The 21839-nt window shown below is 39.9% G+C and overlaps 1 long non-coding RNA gene across 1 annotated transcript; it reads right to left on the minus strand.

Annotated features, from left to right (window-relative positions):
- Positions 1–17135: 17135 nt before the first annotated feature.
- Positions 17136–21473, minus strand: LOC137268123 (uncharacterized). The gene is made up of 3 exons (XR_010955021.1): positions 21344–21473; positions 18335–18478; positions 17136–17493 (listed from the first exon to the last, which is right to left on the minus strand). It is a non-coding gene; the product is annotated as an uncharacterized lncRNA (long non-coding RNA).
- Positions 21474–21839: the final 366 nt, after the last annotated feature.

A 21839-nucleotide genomic window follows, 5' to 3' on the forward strand; every position in this document is an offset into this window, starting at 1 on the left:
TGGATAGCTGGTTGACAGATGAGATAGGATCATTGACGTACAGATTAAATAGAAAGGGAGACAGAGGACATCCTTGCTTCAATCCACAATTAACATCGAACCACGGTGTCATTCTTCCGTTCAGTCTTACGGAGCAATGAACGTTTCTGTTTCTGTCTATCAAAACCTTTGCGTATCTTCACGTAGACGGACTTAAGTTCAGGTTTTCTGTAACCCTGACACTTACACTAGTTCTTTTCTGTTTCACAAATCTCCTCCCATAGACGAAACAGGTCATCGTTCCACCATGCTTTCCTACATCTGTACCACTTTCTGTTCCCATTACTATAATGCACAGTAGTTCTTGCAGCTAGCTTTTCCTTCATGGTGTTCAATACAATGTCCGTAAAGTATACATGTCTGATTGATATCACTCTGTGTAGCGGCAGATGCCTCTAATTTACGTATCACATCCCTAATGCACGAGCTCTAGAAATTATCATCAACACCGGTTATATCACATGTAAAAGAAGTTTGCATGCTCCTTTCTTGGTTGTCTGATGGTAGGATTACCTTCCCACACTTGCTGACTGGCGATAACAACTGACCACCTGACCAGGCTGTGGTCAATCTTCAGATCTGAGATGGGGTCAGTCTCACCAACACTTGCTGCCATATTAGCACAAGGTTTGATAACAATAAAATCATTAAACCTACCCACTGATTCAGCAGTAGTCAGCAACAGACAAGCCTCTACTAGAAACATAGGTAAACTCATTGCTGCCATTGGCTCGACCATTAAGGGCACAATAATTAAGATTAACCATCAAATCAATGGAAAGTCGTCCATGTGTGTTGACAGAGGAGTCAATAACATGCCACGGTAGTATGATGTCAACACCTTCAATGAAGTCTGTCTTCAATAGAGCCACATATACTAGTAAAGTCACCACAAATAAAGGTAACATTTAGTACATGATGTGTATATGTCTGTGACCAAAGGGTATCGAAAACGTCAGAGGCATCTACCATTCTGGTACAGTTCTCAGGAGGGAGGTAGCATACACAGGCAACCATGACACATCTACCACTTGTTTTCTCTGACAACTTTATCCACAGTATACCTTCGTAGGAATTATCTAAAACCTCAGCATTGAAAGCACCATATAATTCCTTAGGAATCCAACACCACCTGTTCCCTGCTTAGCATTCACATGCAGGGCTGTTCTGTTATGGCCTATCCATTCATAACCGTCAACAACCAGAACATTGCCTTCAGTAAGATGAGTTTCTGCTATACCTATAATATCTAGATCATTGCCTATTACACACAGTGATCTCAGTTTATGATTACTAGAAAGTGAGTTAGTACTCCAACCTCCAACATTCCCAAACCCGCACGTGACCCAGCGGCTGCAGCGGTCACTGGCTCGTCCTGTGGGGTCATGACCTGACCTAGTGTCACGGCTGTGGACCTCACGACGTACTTGGCACTGATTGGCCACACCTCGACGACTCCTCTGTTGATCAACACTGCCACGTGTCCTGAGTCCGTCGTGAGTGTTGTTCCTCTCTTGGTGTGCAGATCGTCGTTTTTGGTCTCTGTCTTCGTTGTGTTGACTACTGTATCGTCCCCTTCTCCTTCCACTCCCTGTCCTATACAACCTGCCTCTAGATACGCATAGCCGCCCATCGCCGACCTTCTCCGTTAACAGTCGCATGCTGGATTCAAACATGCGTTCTTGTGGTGTTTTGTCGCCGTCTACGAAGACGTCTTTGAAGTTTCTACTATTCTTCAAACTTTTCTTCGCTTCTAGTATCTTTCTAGATCTCTTATCTTCCATAGACTGGCATGTTGCAATGACCACATCTGGGTATCTACTGTTATGTGACTGTTATCTGAGCAGACGTCACTCTGACATCTCGTAGTTTGAGACTGTCTGTGATGAGAACGTTTACTTTTGAAATAACACTCACTGCTTGGGGAAAGATAGGGTACGATGAATGGCCGGTATATGTTACACTCACATTCTGAAATCAGTCATTTCGTGAAATGACTCAAAGCGTCAACCATTTCGCGTCATTTTGTGTAGCAGTAACAACGTAATGTACAAAAGTGGATCATAATTTCAACATCAGTTATTGTCACTAATAGTCAAAACTATTGTGGCAGCGACTGTTGCACTTCAGCTTGGCTTTGAAGTAATTACACCTGTTTGTTTGACACTTGGTGTGTCCAGACACACCTCACAAATCCCTGTCCACAACATACAGATAAAATATTTTTTTTATGAAATTACTGAAGAATATTGATTGCTGCTACACAAAATGCTGCGAAATGGCCGACTCTCTCACTCATTTCGCGAAATGATTGAAAGTTTTAGTGATTACAAGAAATGTCTGATTTCACAGTCAGACTGTAAATATACCGATAAAAGTCAAAATAACACGTTAATACTACATGTTCAGAATGTTTCTGATAATCTTGTAAAACACATTAATTTTAACGAAAAGACCTTTTGATAACTAATCGGTCTATTGTGACAAATAACCCGATACAGAAGTGTAAAATTAATACAACGTGTTCCAATTCGTGTTTACTGCCTTTCGTCATAAAGCATGGGCTGTTATTTCCAACGAAAAAAACGCACATATTAATTTCCATGAATTATTCAAATGTCACAGAAACTTTATGGTTATGAAATTGATCCATGTAACGGAAAATTCCATCATTTGTCACAGATAATGCTCAGTCACAATATGGATCTAATGCTGTATAATTCGCCCAATGTGGGCAATGATTTGGATTTGGATTTGGATGTGCGCAATGATTTGGCTTTGGATTATGATACGTCTTTATTCATCTCATTGCTCTGGTCGTTCGACACTGACAACCTTGGCCTTGTTCTAGCAGCCCCTGAAAATTGCCCGCACAATCACTGGCATATTTTATTTACGACCAAATCCGATCTCACTGATTGGCAATGATTTCTCTATAGCCAATGACACGTGTCGTTCATTCAGCGTGTTATTGTGCATTAACTGGTTTCATGCTTGCTATTGTTGTTGATGCATATATTACTAGAACCAACAAAAAGACGGATCACTTTAACAAAATTCCCTTAAATTCACATTTTGTTGAAAATAGACCGCGCAGCGGGGTTTCATAGAAAACATATGATATTATGACAATACTACCTGAAAACACCACTTGAACACTGAAAGCACGAAACTGTCAAAGTGAGGACTTAAGACGGAATCATTCCTCATCAAATTAGAATATATCTATGAAAGAAATATTTTATTAGAGTGTCACACATTTCATAAAAGTGTCCGGGTAACATTGACCAACGAGACACTAGATACATGTAGGACATATTGTATGTAAAAGTAATATATTCAAAGGTTCGAGTCTGGACTAGAGAATCCAGTGATCAACAACATGAGCATCGATCTGGGCAATCGGAAACCGATGACATGTGTTCCGACCCCGTTAGTCGCCTCTTACGACAAGCAAAGTCGCCTTTTATGGCAAGCATGGGTTGCTGAAGGCCTGTTCTACCCCGCACTTTCCACTTTGGGAAAAAACAGCACCTTCAAATCGTTATCTCAATAAAAAATAAAGTTCATTGTTTCAATAGCAAAAGCACATGACCAAACGAATGGTTTTGAAATTGAAGGGCCTGCGAGCCACGAAATATTAATCCAAACACGCACACTTGTTTACAACTTGTGGTTAGTCTTGGCAAATAAAGAACAGAAAATGAAGTCATGTGCTAATTCTAAGGAATGACTCCGCTGTGGTCTTTGCGCTGTATTCTTACTCAAGGGGATGGAGTGTTTCCTGTGTTAATATTAAAGAGACAAACTGTATCTTGCCTATCATTACAGTCATTACTATATCCCAAGTTACAAAACCTCGAGACCCGTGAAGATCTGGGGTAGAATAGGTTTTCAGCAACCCATACTTGCTTAAAGGTCACATGCAACGTAAAAAACAACTTTGCAGATTCTGATACCTTTAGGTATGCATTTACAGAAACAAACCATGAAAAGTGCCAATTCAGTCTATAAAGTTGAAAAAAACGCGATGAAAAAAAGCCCGCGAAATCGGAGTTCAAACGATTCACTAAATTCCCCCCAGCACTGGGGGGAAAACTGGTTTCAACAGCTGTGCTGCACTACACCCATAACGCATGCGCAGTGAATAGTTTCGCGGAGCTTGCAATAGTATGCATGCTCGCAGTATGAGGTCCTGTGCAGTAGTCTAATCTTGGCTGTGTACACAAACAAGTAAATAATATACATAAACAAGCTTGTTGATTGTAGTAAGCAGCCTCTGTCACAGAGAAAGCTTAATGTCTGGTTTATTGACACCTGTATGTCTGCCTTCCTCTCTCCTAAAGACAATATGTAATAGACAGCTTCAATCATTGACCACATGCAATTTGAACTTAACACCGATCAGGCTATACGCCATAAACAAAATAAATTGATTTATGACTCGTGCACCCGAGTCCAGTCTCTGCCACATTATGTAATTATGTAGGTGTGATACTTGTACACATGACAAGTTTTTATGTTTGTGGGTTGCAAACAAACTACATCCATTTTTTCGGATGACTGGATTTGAAGGAAACTGGTGCAAGCTCATTCAAGTCCTGCTTTGTACTTGGACGAATGACACTTTCCAGTCACGCATTAGTTCACCATCTCTGCTGAGATGATTTTTGATTTGATCGAACTCAAATTCAGAGAACGTGTATTTATAAAACCCAACATCTCTATATACATTCTCTAGGGACAACAACTTATTCTAGTGTAAATGATTTTGTTTGACAACGGTCTGTGAATCCATACTGAAACGATGCATCGAGTACAATAAAAGAAGTTGTTATCCAAATAGAATCTTACTTTCTTGTGACTAGCCATACTTATAAAAGGCCCATCAAACAGATCATCTTTCTGTACACACAATGAGCCCTCAGCGTACCAGCAAATGAACCAGCCAATGGGAAGTCGTCGTTACCCTTGAGTGCACAGCCACCCGCTATGAATGGGTTCTGTCTCCTGAGGGCTTCGTTTCGTGGGAAGTAAGCCCAAGTACAAAACATTGCACTTTTGAATCGTATGGTGGCTGATTCGGGCCATCGTTTTATTATGGTGGCAGATTCGGGCCATCGCTTTATCGCCCTGTAAAATCAAGGCGACATTGCGACAAAGCGATAGCACGACACGACATTGCGATACGCCGACAAGATATAGCGATATTGCGATACGGTCAGAAAACGAAATAGCGAAAACCCGACACGATATAGCGATAACACGACACGAAATGGCGATATCACGACACGAAATGGCGATAACTAGACACGAAATGGCGATATCACGACACGAAATGGAGATATCACGACACGAAATGGCGATAAAACTGGGCGACATTGCGATATGGCGATAACGCGAAAAGGCGACATTGCGATATAGAAACACGATATGGCGATGCAGCGATATTGCGATAAAGCGATTCAGCGACAATGCGATTTGGCGATACAGCGACATTGCGATATGACGATATTGCTCCCTTTCCATTTGTGAAATGTGGAAAAGTGGATAAGTTTACTCACTTTTAGAATCTAATATGTGGAGTATGGGATTAAACATGTGGTTAATAAAAAATAATTTACATGATTAATGTTCATGGGTTTCAGTCTATCTCTACAGATATTTATAGATTAAGAAAGTCTGGGTCTTGTAGTTGTTATTGCATGATGCCTCTGGAAGACGATTTGGAAACAGTTAAAATCATGTGTGGCCATGGTAATGTGCACAAAAGGATTAATGAAGCTGATTTCCCGTTTTCCGAAAGTCTACGTCTTGCCGTGTCGAGTTAATGTTTAGTACTAATGTCATGATTTTTATCAGTTCATAATGCACAAAGTGCAGTTTTGAAATATACTAGTATACCTCAATGTGCTAGGCTCGTTCGTTCACAGCACATCATCCTGCCGCCGACTGGTATATACTGGATGAAGAACGTGCTTTACGTGCGCATTCTAGTAATATCTCATGTTTATTTATTTATTTATTTATTTATTTATTTATTTATTTATTTATTTATTTATTTATTTATTTATTTATTTAAAATTAGAACCTGATCTTTTACTTGTTAAAGTTAACACTTTCTCGATTTGGTTGTAGCTTAGAAGTTCGTTTCAAAGTACGACAATGATAAATTTGTGGACGTGGCCGATAATACCGCTTAACCGTTATATTGCCATACGAGTACTATATATTGCGGTACACTTTTCGCGAACCGGTTCACCCGAAACGATCTGCCATTTTTGTGATGTCGCCAAACTACTAATAATATTCGTATTTCCTTTATATCATTATATATTAATACACTCCGTATTGGGTCCTCTTATGCTCCTTGTTTAGATAAATGAATCACTTATTGTATCAAGCAACATACTTTTATTTGCTGATGATACCTCCCTTTACATAATCATACGTAACCCCACCGATGCACCAAGAATATTGAACAGTGATCTTGCTAATCTGTCTGAATGAAGAAATGAATTGCAGGTGTCGTTTAGTCCCCCCAAACCAGTGACAGCGTTATTCACTGAAAGGCAATACCTAGAGCGAAAACAGATTTAATGATGGATGACTATCATAAACATTTAGGGCTACGATTTCAAAGCAATGGTATATAGAATATGCAAATCGAATATCAAGTAAAGAAACTAGTCCTATAATATATTGCTTTTGGAATCTTAAATATGAACTAATAAACTAAACAGAAAGACTATATACCATTCCTCCTTCCTGTCTTTGAATGCTGTGACTTCATTTGGGACAACTGATCCCAAGAACAAGGATCAGTACTAGAAAGATTACACCTTGATGCTCATCGTACCTTAAGTGAGGCCATCATGGGTATCAGTCATTAAACAAATGACGAAGAAACATGTATGCCATCTCTGTTTCAAAGGAGAAAGAATCATAAATTGTTTATTTTTTTCTAAGATGGTACATGTTTAACGCCAGAGTACTTAACAAGATAAGCTCCACAAGAAGTGAGCAAAAATACTCACTATTTCCTTCATAATGCCAAAGATACTCAAGACAGCCAGAACAAAAACAACTGGACGAGTTTAACACTATAACACTCTCTTCTTCCATTAGTCATACAAGGCTACAATAATGTGGAAGAATATGTAAATCGGCAGAGATATTGTCTAAATCTAAATTATATCTTACTTATTACACTCTCATTTTCAGAGCTATAAATACTTTAATTATTGCCACGCGCTTTTTCCAAATTATCATGTCCAAACTGGGTGTAGTGTTTTAAACTTACACCATTTCGAAAGACATATAAAAGAAAACAGTTCATACCAATGTGGCTTTGTAACAGAAGATACCCCGTACTTCATTTTTTGCCCTTCATTTCGTCATATCAGACATAATATAACCAGTACTTCTACCGCAATAGATTCTCTGTTGAAGAAATAATCTGTGGCAAAGATAACGTATCCAATATTCATGCAGAATTACTTCTTACATCCATTTATCATTTCTTAATTCCACTCCAAGCGTATGGTTAAATAACACATAAACTCGTTTTCTTGGTTTTGAAAATTACCTCATTGAATTATACATCCTTTTACAATCTCTTAATCGTGTTTAATTCGTTTAAGCTGTTTTCTCTTGGGAGAGGCATCAATACAGGACTTATCTGTTGTCTTTCTGATGTCTTTTCTTTTCTTTTTGAATAAATACCGTTTAAACCGCATATTTTTAGTTTCGAAAATGTTTATTGGTCATGTGATTGTACTAGCATGAATTTTAAACCATGTGAATTAAAGAAAATAGATTGGTAGGGCACTTGTTGTGGGGATAAAAAAAACGAAATGGTGGACCCTGCTGCAGACGCTTTTTCTCGAGTTCCAAACATTAGAGCAAAGCATTCAGAAACATGTTCATTTGATCTCTCCTACAATCACATCTGATTCCTAACTGGCTAGTGGCATTGTTTCAGAAGAAATGAAACAGTAATGTCATGACCTTAAACCATGTGTTCCACTTTCACAATGTATTGCAATACATATTGCAGTACGCCAACGTATATCACAAAACATCGCAATACTAACATTTTGGTAACACCCAACCCTGCTAATGACTATTTAGAGAAAATCGGTAAATATCTCAAACATTTCTACGTTTAGTGTAATATTTTTTGTCCTTATGTATGGAACAATGTGTCGACGTTGTAATAGTAATAACCACCCCACCATTCAAACACAACATTGATATGGTCAGAAAGCAAACAAACAAACAAACATACATGTTTTTATCTGTTTGTTTCCAAATCGTTAACCAGAGGGATCATGCTATAACAACTACAAGACCTACACATTCTTAATCTGTAAATATCTGTAGAGATAGATTGAAACCCATGTGCATTAATCATATACATTGTATTTTATTAACTAGATGTTTCGCCCCAAAAACATTTACATCCCCGTACATGTACCTTTCCAGTACAATTCTATTGCTCTAGCCTCAACAAACCTAAAATAAAGTCAATTCCACCCAAGTTTGTATCAAATTGTTTAATCTAATCATGTGTAATATTGTATCTCGGACTGTTTAATTGGGCTTTCTCCTCAAACGCTGAAGGTCATCAGTGGATCCACAATACTGTATTCGGATTCAAACATATTTTGCTTTAAATTCTTTAAATTCTGAGAGTGACTTACTATACTTACTGAAATTAATTCAGTGTCCAATGTAATATTTTCTTATTTATAGATACAAGAATACAAAGTCTTCTACAACTTTTCTTTATGACCATATTTTCATTTCGTAAAAAAGAAAAAAGGCACGGTATGATGCCAAATCCGTTCTGGTGAAATCCTATAGCCTACAAAGTTCGCATGACCATGGCCTGCACAACTATCACAGTTTGAAATATGTCATCACTCATCGTGCTTTTGGATGAGCTATAGCTATTTCTGTAAACTGGATGGTTTTACAAAAGCGTTTATCTCACATACTCCACCTATCAGATTCTAAAACTGAATCAGCTTACCCGCTTTTCCATATTTCATAAAATGGAAAGGAAGCAATATCGCAATATCGCAATATCGCAATGTCGCTGTATCGCTATGTCGCAATGTCGCTGTATCGCCATATCGTGTCTCTATATCGGAATGTCGCCTTTTCGCGTTATCGCCATATCGCAATGTCGCCCAGTTTTATCGCCATTTCGTGTGCGTGATATCGCCATTTCATGCCTAGTTATCGCCATTTCGTGTCTTGTTATCGCCATTTCGTGTCGTGTTATCGCTATATCGTGTCGGGTTTTCGCTATTTCGTTTTCTGACCGTATCGCAATATCGCTATATCTTGTCAGCGTATCGCAATGTCGTGTCGTGCTATCGCTTTGTCGCAATGTCGCCCAGATTTTACAGGGCGATGACGATGTATATGCGTCATTCGTGACCAACTCGTGTTATTCCGGTGTTACGAGTGTGTATTTTCTGTATATTGTATTGTTAATTAAGTAATAATTATTGTTGGGTCACAATGTTTAGTGTTTTGAATAATAATTACAATGTGTCACATTTCGCATAATAGATGATCCGCATTTTTAGGATTTGGGCAGCAGGCTTGTCCGGGAATTATCTGCCCTTAACTTCCTGCTTGTTTACTTCCGGGAGACATTGTTTCGAGGGCATTCTACAGTGTTGGCGATGGCAGTAAGTGGTCGTACTTTCGGGAAACGACTGAAAATGTATATACATGCTGGTTGCCATGTTCGGAGGGACACGCATTCACATTTATTCACTGGAGTTTACATTGCCAACAAATCCGTCAACGCCTGATCTACTGCTGTCAGACCGCTCACTGTGTTCATTCTGCACGACTGTTTCTCTCTCACACTAAGACTTTGGTGAGTTTGCTATACTATATATTTTGTGACCCACTGCCTTCGGTTTTGCCACATTTGCATTGTATTTGAAATCGGCATTGTGAAATTGACTTGTGACTTTGTATACCTTGCTCTCGTCGCGTAATAATACATAATTTGAATGTTTCAGACTTGTCTTTGCTGTTTCGCTGTTTCACAGGGGATTTCTTACATTGTTTGTCACGGTAAATTCTTAAGGGTAACACCGGGACAACCGGATAACTCGTGTCCCATTTCATATTGTCGTAGGAACATCAGGACTACTTCACACAGGACCGATAATTCTATTCTTGTTTGATTCCAATGGTACTACTTAATATCGCCGAAATACTCATAACTTGTCTTGCTGTTTTTGTTTTTGCGCATTTAGGTAAAAATTAAACCTCCTAGATACAACTAAAAGGAGAATGTCATATTTGTTAAATACATATTCTGACGTTATTATTACCACATGTTCACCTTATCTTTTAACGAGCAAGCAAATACAATTTATCTGAAATAAGTGCTTGTCGTAAGAGACGACTAACGGGATCGAGTGGTCGGGCTCGCTGACTTGATAGACACATGTCATCGGTTCCCAATTGCGCAGATCGATGCTCATGTCGTTGATCGCTGTATTGTCTGGTTCAGACTCGATTATTTACAGACCACCGCCATATACCTGGAATATTGCTGAGTGCGGCGTAAAACTACTCACTCACTCACTATCTGAAGTAAGACAACTAAGACAGAAAGTGCGGTTTTAACTGTATTCGCTGAAATCACCTCAAGTCAGTCTAAAACATTCCCAGAGATATGAAATATATGTCCAGTGTTAAAGATTAACGTCGGTTAGTTATGCAGACATAATATCATTGTTTTAAAACGCCTAGCGATTTATACTCACATTTCCTAAAACTGTTGGAAGCGCTCGTACTATCACCAGAACGACCGCAAAATTAAACACACGTGCTTGTATTTGAATCTCTTACCGCCAATCGCATGATTTTTATATAAAAAACTTCACATAAGACAACACGGCTCTCTTAGCTACGTTCTTTACTAGTACTTTCAGTGTGATGCTACATATTTTTCATGATCTCACTGATATACCGTGCCCCGGTTTAGCATGAATACCCTATTCAGACACATTATACTGACTCGGAGCCCACCAGTCCTTGTTGTAACCCATTAATGCCGAGTGCCAGGTAGGGATCAATGAGTACCATATTTTAATGTCTTCTGATACGACGCCGCCGGGGTTCGAACCCACCACCGTAAATAGAATACAGATCAAGCAGGGTTACGGGTGAAACCCTTATTGACTTTACTTTGCTTGCAAACAGTTTCGGTGTGTTTTTCATAATTAATTTGCATAATCGTATTACCATGCAACTGCAAGCGTGACATTGTAGTGCATTTCAAGGGTCCCTATCCACAAAGCAGTCGTAGCTACGACATTGGTAAGGGACCGTTCACATAATTTATTGAGATGATCAAGATTTTCATGGTACAACACATACAATGTAAATGACGCCCCCAAAGATTTAAGTGCAAAGTGAGTGACCACAGCCACGAGACGCCAACCCAAATTTTGCATGAATTCGGTCGACGTGTCTCCTTGCACCACTGGGTCCGTGGATTCACGTGCAGCTTCTTTCGAAGCTACACTTCTGTCAGATTACGGAAACGGACGAGTAGTTACGAATGGAGCTGCTCAATACAATCAGCCAATCAGAACCCAGACCCACACAGGAAACCTGCTTCACGTGCAGCGAGTTCTGCACTCTCAGCTGAACCAAAGACAAGGAGACGACCTTGGGAGTACTGCTGTGAATCAGTTGAGTATTCAAACAATTTGCAAGTCACAGATAAATTTTTATTTTTAACGTAATTTTTTAGTCTAGAACGGCAAGTCTTGCTCGTCCAGTTGTAAACGTAAACGTAGTGTAACATTTAGTCTAGACACCGCAACTAAATCGTACAGAACTACTTGGTGTCCTCCCATTACGCCCGGCGAACAGCAGACATCTTAACAACATTTCCTGTTCAATGAACAGATGAGCTGCTACGCGTTGCCTACACATCACAAGGGAGTAGTCCAAATAGAAACACAAGAGAACGACTGAAGTTGTAGTATGTACTTTGAAAGATGGCCGAAAACGCGTTAACTTCCATTTCGATTGCTGCCATATGCTTTTAAAAGGATTATTAGTTTTCATAGATATTTGGGTTTAATCTGAAAAAAGACAATGTAAATGACTGGAGCATTCCAATTAAGTTACTATTAAACATGTTTGGGAAACCTACCGATCTGCCCGTAAGAGGCTGAACGGGATATTATACGTCGTTCACAGGCGCTTCACACTGGTACATACTTGGGAGTGTGACCTAAATATACAAGATATAGAAATATAGAAAGGTGTGACAGTTTTTTCAACTATCAAAGCTACAGAAGCGTTTGCCAGACCGAAAACGAACCGAGGCGAGCGGGACCGCCATTGTTAGTGTCACACCTTTCTATATCTTGTCATACTTCCAAATATGTATCAGTGTCAGCGCCTGTGACGTCGTTCTGCCTATTTTGCTATAGGCCAATCAGACAACCGTTGGACTTGTTTCTAATTATTTCACAAACTATCAATTTCCGCACAAAATGGTTTTATTTCACCATATATAGAGATGAAAAGTTAATGCTTTCCTCAGTTTGAAAATATAAAAAAAATGCTCGGACAAAATTGGAATTTAATGTTCAGGAAAGGATGCTTATTTAAGGACACAATCTGTTGTCAGTTGTCAGTCTGTGGCATTGCTTCAGTGAAAATAGTGATACATATTATAGCCTTAAATTTAATTAGCTGTTTCCATGCTCCTTTACAAGTGATAAATTCTCAAAAGGGTTCGAACGAAAACATCAAAACTTGAATCATATCCTCATGCGGAAATGCACCACTTCAACTGTGTTTGATAAAAGGAATAAAATATACTTGTTATTATCGGCCAAAAGCAAAATACAGGTATATGCCCATCGGTAGGTTTCCCCAACCTCTTAAAGAGAACAATTCCAGTTTTTCCTCAGGATTTACTCCCACCTGTAGTGGGCAACCGGAGAAGTTATGAGTTAAGAATGCATTAAGTTTAGCCAGCCATGTGTAAGACTGAGATACTCATGACCATTTCAGGAAGTTTCGTTTTATCTTACATGACAATACAGGTCTCCCTAATACTCGAAAATCAGTGTTTTCAAATATGTACATGTCTCTGAAACAAAACGTTCTCAGTTAACATCTGTTTTACATATCCTATTATTGGAGAGAGTTGGAAAGCCTGTGCTCATTTATTTTCTTGAATGAATAAGAAAAACGAAAAAATCGAACCTCTGTGGCAAACCTGTTTTTTTTATATTCGAGGAAAGAGTTCCGCCCGTATCCCTCCCTTTTTACATAGAATATGTGTACTTTCCCCGGTGTAATATTCCAACACTGAAATAAATTCATTGATTGTTCTTTTTTGTAACTGTTCTAGTTTATTGAATGTGTATTTAGGTATTTTAGGGTGAGGTTGGGAATATTGGCTTTTGGTTGGGTTGGTGGTACGGGCAGTACTCTTACCGTATTGGATAGTTACTGATCCATGAAAAAGTTTCAGAAGTTAAGTTTTGGTAACAGTTTCCAGGCTCATCCTACGGAGTGGAGTGGACTGTTCCATTATACCCGTGGGTGTAACCCTGATTAACCTTCCTGTTCAGTGTCTGTCTGATAACCAATTCCTTTGTTCCAATTACCTTGATTGTAAGCAATAAACGCTGAAACTGTTGAACTGTTACTACTTCGTGTTGTCAAGCATTGGGTAGATCTGTATTGTAATGAATAGGTTTGGGTAGGAGTACTTCCCGTTCCCCCATACCGAGTAAGATGTGTATAAATTAATATATACTAAAATTAACAAAACATAACACAATTACCAGAGATCTCACAAAATTTGCCAAAAGTCATAAAATTTATGACCATATATTGGGTCGAGCAATGCCGCTGTGCCTGTGTTACTCAGCGAAAGTGGGTGTGGGAATGGGAGGAACTCTTTCCGTTCGGGCTCGCTAGTTTACTCACGAACTGGTGTATTTTGAAACAGTATCGTAATGTTGACGAGATTATTGTCTTGTTCAGTAAATGAAAAAAAACAAACATGCGAATTCTTAACAAAACTTTACATCCAAACGCAGCTGTTCACATGGATGATATTTGCACATTGCTTTTCAGCAATTTGAAGCATGGTCCTCGTGCAGTTCATCGGCATAAACATGTGAAGGTATCACGTGGACGCTGTCGAATATGCCTCCCGATATGCTCCCAGACGTGTCGGAGGATCTTCATGTCCATAGGAGAACCTTTACGTTGTTGACGCTGAGGAAGTTTCAAGTAAGGTGCAGTGGGTTGAGTGGCGTTATCCAGTTTGAACAGCTTTCTTGGGTTATTCCACAGGTATGGAAGCACGACTGGTATAAACACTTGGGTAAGACTTCCACCCGTATCCCCCAAAATTTTAAAAATAGGAAACATATCTTTGTGTGTCATTTGTAGAAGTCTTTCAGTATGTTAAAATACATTTAAAGAAACGTGTCAAAAGTCATTGTTATCAGATAGGGACTATATATTCAGGTGATATGATTTAACTACACTTAAATGTAAGGAGGTATACGGACGGAAATCTTCCCAGGAAGCACATCTTGGACGCAGCCCTACGCCCATAAATGAACGCTTGGCTGTGAAGATGGAACCTGCTTTCATCAGAAAACGGGCGTGTCAAGACCCGGGGTAGAATCCCAAGCTGAGAACAATGTGTGACGTCTGTTACTGGTATCCCCGCCGTGGTGTTTTGGGAGCATTACTGAACACTCATCTGTTCAGTCGATGTTGATGGGTGATGGTCGTTCCCTATGAATGTCTGTAAGCTCTCGAAACAAAATGGCGGAGACTTCGGGGTGCCAGATGACGGTGTTGTGCAGCATCCAGTCTAAGTAAACGTAGTCTCAGTGTATTTCGTTACACTCCACCACTGAGTCTAACAAAACGTAGTAGAAGGTCGCTTCAGGTAACCTTTGAGCGATCAATGACCGTCCAATCAAACGCGAGACGGTTAAATAGATGTAACCAGTCAGACAAACGGCTACTATTTAGGGATCGGAGGGACTTTCAAAATATTCAGGTCAATGACACAGATCTCTCCACAAACAAAAATCCGCATACGACACAGTTATTTGACCTGCAGTATATACGCTTTGGGGTTTCTGTTGACATGGTTACTATTAGCTGATATTTCCGCCAGATGACATTCTTGAATAGTGCCAAAAACACTATTTTCAGCGACTGTTTACTCGCCGTTGTCATGATTGTACGTACGCCGTGTGCATCACCCGGAAGCGAGCGTACGCTAAATAGCATTCGGAATCGTTCGGGTACGAACCTTTTCGAGATAACAAGTTCAAAAGGTATGTGCGAATGTCCACTTTCGCGATTTGGTAAGCTGTGTCCTGATTGATCAATCTCAAAGGTTACCCGACGCGACCTCCCATAAGCTTTTGTTACTCAGTAGTGGAGTGTAACGAAAAGCACTGAGGATAAGTTTACTTAGACTGGTACAGCATCTTGTGCTGTTGACGTTACAGTGAGTCTGATGTCCGGCCATTATCTCTAAGACGTTTCACATTAACTCACGGCCCCATTTCTCGAAGCAAACTTTTTTAAACTCAAATTTCAAACTGAGTTTGACAAAATGTACCAGCTGAATTGTAACTCAACTGTAGTTTTGAAATACAAAGCCTACACAAATTTAATTAACCTATTTACCAAACACAAATTGTCTACCGTGTTTGAGTTTAATATTGATTTGAGTTCATTCTGTCAAATGAATTTTCCTGTTTACTCAAATTTCGAGAAATCGGGGCCAAATGTGGTTTTGTGGGAACCCTTGTCTGAGATGCCAGCTTCTCCAATGTCCCTATCGCTCTCTCGCTACTCAGACGTTTTGTCAGTAAAATCTAACCAATGATGGAAAGATTTCGGAGCATGATTCTAAAGTTATGATAGAATTCACCAAATATCTATCTTCACCCAAAAGTGTAATTCATGTGAAGGTCCGGAGGCAGGCTTCTCTATTCTAAATATTCCATCTATTTATAGCGCACTGACTGATGTATCAAATGGACTTTCTTTGGAAAGTGCACGTTATTTTTGTTTTCAACCATTGGACCCGTGAAGGTCCGGAGTAGAATAGGCCTTCAAGCAATCCATGCTTGCCATAAAAGGCGACTATACTCGAAAGAGGCGTCACCGGTTCCCAATTGTGCAGATCGATGCACATGTTGTTGAACACTGGTTTCTCAGGTCCAGACACGAGTATTTACAGATAATCATATAGCTGGGGTATTGCGTAAAACTAAACTCACTCTTCGACCCAACTACTGTCAGGATATTGTATTACGAAGGGAAATGTCTATGCACATCTTGAAATTACACTTATCTTCATTATAAACGATCAGCAACCCATGCTTGCCATAAAAGGTGACTAGGCTTGTCGTAAGAGGCGACTTACGGGATCGGGTGGTCAGGCTTGCTGACTTGGTTGACACATGTCACCAAATCCCAATTGCGCAGATCGATGCTCATGTTGTTGATCACTGGATTGTCTGGTCCAGACTCGATTATTTACAGACCGTCGCCATATAGCTGGAATATTGCCAAGTGCGACGTAAAACTAAACTCACTCATTATAAACGATAGTGTAACTGCCATATGGTTAGTTGGATTTCATCCTCAGGTGGATTGCGGAAGCATCGCAGCATACCTGGTTGAACAAGAATCAAGTTTGTAAGTGGCTACCCTCATCGGGTAAGTGATTCTGATGCCCAGTTAGGCCAATGTGGGTAATTTCGACACTTGCAGAGGCACCAAATTGTTTGTGCAGAAATTTCGTGATGTAGATTCATTACCAAGGAAATGGGTATGGATGAATCTTGTGAAAACTGGACAATGTTTATGAACTCGTATTTGTTGGTGCAGTAAACAGTGGGTATTTAATTAGTGGTGTGTGTTTCAGACGAGTACGTATCGTTTTTTCTTCTTTAGAATCCATTTAACAAAAGTGAAATTTGGGGGTCTCACATTATATGCATGTTTCAGATACTGATGGCGCTGCCTATTGGCAAACAAAGATGTGAGTTCAGTGCCACACATTCGGGTACCAGTAATAATTTCAATAAAGCGGAGGAAAGATCTAAATGTTTTATTTGGTTTGTACAATCATTCCCAGAAAGGAAGCAGGTCACCCGCATGCTTGATAGTGAAAGCAGTCCATAACACATTTCGGCTAAAATGGGTACCCGGTTTTATAAGGCAATGAGTAACAGGTGCCAATTTCAGTTAATTCTCGGGAGACCGCCATGACGAAGTATGACGTTGGCATGGGCCTGTAATTCTCCTCTCCCCATCAACAGCTGCAGTGACTGGCGAATCCACTTGCTTTGCTGGGTCCAATTAATGCAAACATTCCTCTGGTCTCTGAAAGGAACATCTTTTTGTGTGAAAGCAAAAGGTTCCTCCAAACATACATGGTTACATTTTTGTTTTGCTTACTGGGCCAGCATTTAGGCGTCCAAACACTCGTTTCATTATAGAAGCTGTTAAAAAAACATCCCATGAATTTACTAATAACTAGACTTTTACGCCGCTTTTGAACAATATCAAGGTGGGACAAGCGGCCACATGCCAGCAGCAATCACCAACTGGACTTTTCCGTCCAATAAGATGACACTGCAGTAGTGACCATTTCACGATGCATTTTGATTCACTAACATTCAAAATCAGTAGGACAGTTCTCTTAACCGTCAGTCGTCTGAAACCTAAACATGTCATTGCTAAAGTATCCTTCACCTCTCCCCAAGATGTGTCGCACTTTAAAGAGGTTCGCGGCCCGGTTTTCCCCCCACTTGAGTGTTCTCGTAAATCACGGAAGTTCCACGGGCCTCCATTGAATTTTGTACTCTATCGTACGGTGTTATTAGACGAAACGAACTCTAAAATCCCAAGCAAAATGACAGAAAATGATGAATGAGTTTAGGTTTGACGTCGCCCTCAGGAATATTCCAGCCATATGGAGGACGGGTTGTTACGGAAGCAAATTGGCGTTCATGACAAATGTAAACCAGCATTTAGCAGTTAAATAGCGCTGAATGGACGCCAACCAAACGGTGAAATGGTGTCGGGGTGTGATTTCACACGCGCGCAGTTAAATGGCAATAAAGTAATGTCACTAAATGTCTGATTCATGCCTCTCCACCTTACCTCGTATATCTCTCAGGGCTTACAGACATGAACTTAGACACAGGAAATACTCCCTTACTTTGTATGTTCGCCAGTGTACAGTCCTCGGTCGTCACATCGTGCACGAGATCTTGAACTTGCCCCCGTAAAAGTACATTACAGGAGCTGAGTGCATTTGAGTTGCCGCCTCTACTTGCCTTGGATGGGGGTTTACAATCATCCTCTGAAATAAATACATTTACAGAAATAACAAAATAAAATTAGAAAAAGACAAACTAACATTAAAAAGTAAAATTGCATGACAATATGAAGATAACACGATGAGTTTTGCCCTTTACAACATGTGGGTGCTGCCGACATTGGAAATTGTCAATTAAGATGGATTCTCAGGAAAAAGCAAGAGCAGTCATTTCTGGCAACCTTAAATAGACGATAATATTGATTTCACACGCCCTCAGAATATGCAGTCAATAATTTGCATCAACACAATCAGGAAACATCCATACGAACCTCATAAATTTTTAACTAACAGATTTAACAAAATCTAGCATAGTTTTCACTCCTTTCATGCACGATTTAGTGAATTTAGTTGTACGTGGTACTCAGCAATATTCCATTTATACTGAGGCGGTTTATAAATATTGGAGTATGGGATCGGACAATCCAGTCATCATAATGATCGATCTGCAGAACTGGGAACCTATGACGTGTTGACCACGTCAGCGGACCTTGACCTAGATTTTCGAAGCTAGCACAGCCCTATGACAGGTTAAGCGTCATACATTAACTAACGAACGTATGCACATTAGGCCACAAGATCCCGTTAGTCACCTCTTACAAGCATAGGTCACTGAAGGCCAATATTCTAATCTCGACCTTCACGCGTCCTCTCATGCAAGACCCGTGAAGGTCCCGGGGTAGAATAGGCCTACTGCAACCAATGCTTGCCATAAAAGGCGACTAGTACTATGCTTGTAAGAGGCGACTAACGGGATCGGGTGGTCAGGCTTGCTGACTTGGTTGACACATGTCATCGGTTCCCAATTGTGCAGATCGATGCTCATGTTGTTGATCACTGGATTGTCTGGTCCACACTCGATTATATACAGACCGCCGCCATATAGCGGGAATATTGCCGAGTGCGGCGTAAAACTAAACTTGCTCAACTCTCACGCAAGATTCTAGCATGTTATTGTAACAAACTGTCAAGTTATCTGAACCAGTTTTTCATAACCATCAAACCTGCTGACACCTTTCCAGGCGCCCGAAGACAGCAGCATTTGTTGGCTTTGAGCTGACATTCAGAATTCGTTTTAAAAACTTGAGATGGATACGTTCAATTTCAGTAGCGAACGTTCCCCATACTAACAGCTGATGATGCTTCATGGAAATAAAGAGTCCCAACACTCACTGCGTCTTATTTTAGTGCGTTCCAGTGCCTAATAAATTAATAAAATCACAATGCTCATGCAGACTGGACAATACACATACGTTGCCACGAAGACTTCACAATACACCTACGTTGCCTACGCGTTCGCATGTTTAACTCGTTTGACTTTCAGCGAAAGTGGGAGATTCGTTTATATACAGTACATCTGTTCAAGTATTAGACCGAGAATATACCTTTAAAATTATGCATTGGCTAATGGTAAACATATACATCCATACATTTCTAACCTCACACATGAATGTCGTTTTCTGATTGAAAATAATAGAAAAGCGCTTAGTCAATGTACCCTGCTTACAGGTGATAAGGCTCGAGGAACATAAACCTTGTGGGTACTTGAGCTCATAGCCCGCTCGTGACCAGTGAACAACTTATAATATCCAGACAAACGAAACATTTCCACAGGAAAGAAATACTTTCACTTAATTTCTCTTCATCACGTTTCCTCACTGACTATCATTTAATCGAAGGGAACAAACAAGCATCGAGGGTACATCAAGGTATTTATCTTACCGAACACCTCAATGCGAATTCTTGACTGTTTGAAGCGTGGGTATCGGATCGTACACTTTAGCCAACCAGTGTTAATAAAATGATTCGAAAATTGCATCTTGGTGTTTTTCATGCAGGTATTGTCTCAGTAAAATCGCCGCGGTGTAATTCCCCTTCTTAATATTCACAGGGACTACATGTAAACGCCAATATTCAAATTTGTTTCTTGGAATGCGCTGTAAATCTTTTGGTTGCCATCCCTAGATTTTGCAGACGACACAAGAAAAACATTTTCTCCCTTCCATCGATTTTCATTCGCAAAATATCGGTATTTTCCGTGCACCATGCGTCATTCAATGCTATTCGAGATAAGTACTACCACGGTGTAGCGAATGAGTTGCCATTGCCAGCGAGGTACATGGGAAATAAAAGGAGAGCACTTACTGAGGCTTAGCCAATCAGAAAACGACATTTATGTGCGAGGAAAGATCTCTCGCCCACAAACTCACACACACTAAAGAACATAAACACAAGAAAACACCAAACCTCGAGCTCATCTGACAGTTTACTAGTGGGGTAGGAGTTCCGTCCGTACCCATACCCCCATCAAAAAATACAAAATGACATACCTCGCTCTAAATATATTTTCAAGAAACTACAACAGGTATTAAAATAATTTTTTTTAATAAAAATACATATATAAAAAGCAAGAAAAAGAAAACAATCAGCTTACTTCACTCTTGGAATATTTAAACGAGGGGAAAATTTACAATGTGAAAAGAGGGCACGGGTACGGGTGGATATCTTTCCCAAATATTTTGCGCGTAAAAGTTTCATTACATTCCTGAAACATTTAATTTCAAAATATGTTAGTTTTCTTTATATCTGTTTTTAAAGTAGGTTTCTGCCTTAACGTGAACACTGTTTACACTATAATTTACGCCCTGATTCACCTATGTCAATGGAGGCAACAACGAAAATGTTTCCTTGTGTTGCTAACACAAATAAAATATATCCGTCCAATCCTCTGCATACATTGTCTGTTTATAGGATGTTGAAACCTTTATATAATTATTTCAGATAAATTCAGTTCATCAGTTAAGAACTAAATGTCTGGCACTTGACTTACAAAATCTTTTCAGCACTCACCAAAGAGCATCTTGCCTCGTGGACAGCTTCCCCAAAAAATAATTTGATGGGAGAAGTGCGCATGCCTACAATCAATGCTCTAAGTAAGGGCCTGTCAAACCATTCGTTTGGCCCTTTATGTGTATTTCACAGTTTCGCAAACTTGCTGGCACGAACTTGCACGTTTTGCACGTGATACTGTTTCGAAAGACCTTGCGTGTAGTGCGCATGTACACAATCAGTTTACTGAGTAAGGGCCAGTCAGATCATTAGTTTGGCCCCTCGTGTGCATGTAATACGTCAAAAACTTGCACCAGTCGTGACCAATTCGTGTTTTCCGGGACAAGCCGAAGAGCGACTCATGCCTCCGTGGGAGGGTTTTCACAGACCACAACTGTACTTTAAACAAGAACGATAACACTGTTCCATTAACGAAACACGCCCACGTAAAATCACCAAAACACGCAATATCACCGAAGCACTCGAATATTGTATTCTTACTTTCGAAATAATCGCC

Source organism: Haliotis asinina, chromosome 16, assembly GCF_037392515.1.
Source record: "Haliotis asinina isolate JCU_RB_2024 chromosome 16, JCU_Hal_asi_v2, whole genome shotgun sequence".
NCBI classification, from domain to species: Eukaryota; Metazoa; Mollusca; class Gastropoda; order Lepetellida; family Haliotidae; genus Haliotis; species Haliotis asinina.